The sequence below is a fragment of the Kogia breviceps genome, chromosome 7, assembly GCF_026419965.1.
Source record: "Kogia breviceps isolate mKogBre1 chromosome 7, mKogBre1 haplotype 1, whole genome shotgun sequence".
Classification (NCBI taxonomy): Eukaryota; Metazoa; Chordata; class Mammalia; order Artiodactyla; family Physeteridae; genus Kogia; species Kogia breviceps.
Window position 1 is genome coordinate 78,592,432 of NC_081316.1, and position 2,841 is coordinate 78,595,272.

General features: G+C 45.0%; 1 pseudogene; it reads right to left on the reverse strand.

Moving 5' to 3' along the window:
* Positions 1–1,731: 1,731 nt before the first annotated feature.
* LOC131759704 (coiled-coil domain-containing protein 115 pseudogene) lies at positions 1,732–2,435 on the reverse strand (annotated as a pseudogene).
* Positions 2,436–2,841: the final 406 nt, after the last annotated feature.

Consider the following 2,841-nt stretch of genomic DNA (forward strand, 5'->3'; position numbering starts at 1 on the left):
AAGACATAATTTGGAGCAAATAATAGATACTCATTAGATGTTTATTGAATGGATAAATTAGTGAATCAATGAGCTTAAAGTCTTAGTCCGCAGAGACTGAATACTTTACCTTCCTCCTTTCAAAGCCACATAGCCTTGGAGCATTGTTGAAGCTAGAGGCAATGTGGTATGATTGAATGAAGTGAGAAACATAATAATTAATCACTGTGTGCTAGTCACTGGGACAAGCATGTTACAAACACCTCTCCATCTACCAGAGTCTGCACCTTGATTCATTTCTTTCTTTCTCTTGTATAGATGAATACTTCCTGTGCTTATTTAAGGCCATCTGCTCCACTGATGGATTCAGTGGCACGCTCATAAATGTTTAACATCCTACTCTCCTGGGGAGAAAAGCCCAGGTTTGTAGCATCCACTGGTTTCTGTGGTGTAAACAGTTCCACCATGGCCTATTTCAAGCTACCAGCATGGTGTCACTGAACTTGGAGTTGGGAAGAGGTGCTCATGATCTGCTTTTGGGAGCCTGTATGAGCAGAGCTCAAACACCACTAGATGTGGAAGACTGCATCCCTTCTTGTCACTCAAGGACATCACTCTTGCAATTCTTCTCTTTTGCTCCTGAAACAATTTCCCTCTCTTCTGGAACTTCCTTATCAGCCTGTGAACATATCAATACTATTATTTCTCCTATTAAAAAAACCTCTCTTAACCCTACTTCTGTTTCCGACTACTATGCACTTTTTCTGCTCCCCTCACAGGAAAAAAAAATTTGAGTTGTATACACTTGCTACATATAGTTCTCTTTCTATTTTTTCTCAGACTCAGACTGCCTCAACCACTCCCCTTTCATTGCTAAATCCAATAATCCAAAGTTTAATTGCATATTTAAAATCCATTTGACCCAAACTTAATTCCACATCCCCGTGTTACTTGACTAATCAGTAGTATTGGACACTTGGCTTCCAATATTACTTCAGTGTCTTGGTTTCTCTCCACTCCTACTGACCACTGTTTAGCATCCTGTGTTGGTTCTTCCTCCAGTCTTTTTTTTTTAGTGTAATGTGTTTTATTTTATAATAAAAAGTTTGGTTTTTTTTTTTAAACCACCATAAGCAAAATTAAAAGACAAACTGGGAAAAAAATTTACATCTCATATTATGAACAAAAAACTAACATCCACCAAACATAACAATTAGCTCCTAGAAACTGCTAAAAATATCAACAAGCCAGTAGGAAAATGAATTGACACAGAGTTCCTGGCCCTTCAACAAATTAAAAGACTCACTCGTGGAAAGATAAAGGCAAGTTTTTAAAAACCTGAATGGTCTCTTGAAAGATGTCCCTTGAAAATCTAGGTCCGATCCTTTTTACTTTCTGGCTTAAAACCTGCCAAGCGCTGCCCATCTACTCGGGTGTGTGTGTGTTTTATCGATGAGGAATCATTCTGTCCTGATCTGTTGGCTGTGTATGGTTTTTTCCTCCATCAAAATCACTTTTAAAGATCCAGTGAAACTGAAGCACCTACTCTTGTCCTTCCCTGCCACTAGCTACGCAATATTTCATCCTTTAATGAAAAACCACAGCTGATTTATGCATCAGGTTGTTACAGTTGTTCAGTGATATGAACTAACCTAACAGGTCTTTGCCTGCACCACATGAGTATGTCCTGAGACAACAGAAGTCTAGAAGTGGTTTCATAGTAGTGACTTTCAACATTATTTTGTCCCTTCAAACTTCCCCACGTAACAAAGTTGGAAACATGCAGACCAGAGAAGTATTAAGGAGGGAGGAATAGCTGGGGTGGGGGGCAATCTGTGAAGGAAGAAGGCCTGAGATTATGCAGCCACATCGAAGAACAGCTGTGCTCACTGCCTTGCTTCTGTGGTGGCAGGTCAGGGAGACCCGGGCTCCAGCTGCTTGAGTTTCTCCTGCAGCCCCTGGAGCTGGCTTCGACCCCAGTCGATGCAGATCTGAAGGCTGGCCATGTCTGCAGCCAGCTGCAGACCCTTCCGGAAGCTGGCTTGAGCTTGCCGTAGACTGTGAGGAACCAGGATTCCAAACCAGTTCAGAGGGTCCTGGGGAGCTGGGGAGGGGTCTGGCTCAGGGTCCTCGTGAGACCCTTGCGCCTGCGCAGAACTGCCTCGCGGGGTCCCACCTCCTCTGGAATCTGGGTGCCGGCTCTCACCATCCAGAACTTCTGGAGTCCATCCTGGGCCTCGCTGGTGCAGACGCGGACCTGGGGCTCCATGCGGGAGGCATACTGCAGAGGCCCTACCGACTTCGCACCCATGGCGTAGCGAGCTTTGGAGAGCGAGAGCCAGCCCTCCTCCACCCGGACGTTCAGCGCCGCCCGCTTCGCCTCCAGTTCCTCCAGGTCCCCGAGCAGCTGCAGGAGAAGGGAGTCCAGCTCGGCTCGCGGATTCCGCGTCGCCATGGGCTCCGCACACAGTCCCTTCCTCCAGTCTTGATTTCATAATGCTGGAGTAGCTCAGAGCTCACTTCAGAATTCTTTTCTCTATTTACATTCCCTCCCTTGGGGACTTGTCTCATGGCTTTAAATATCATCTATAAAAGGACAACTCCTAAATTCATGTCTCTCCCCTGAACTCCAGACTCATATATCCAACTGTGTTCTCAACATCTACACTTGAGTGTCGAATAGGCACATCAAATTTATCGTGTCTAAAACTGAGGTTCTGCTCTTGCCCAGCCCCATGCTGCTCCACTGAACTCTAGACCATCCCAGCTAATGGCATCCTTCCCACTGCTTAAGCCAAAAGCTTCGCAGTCATCATTTATCCTCCTCTTTCTCTTATATTTCACATCTTTCACCAGTAAATA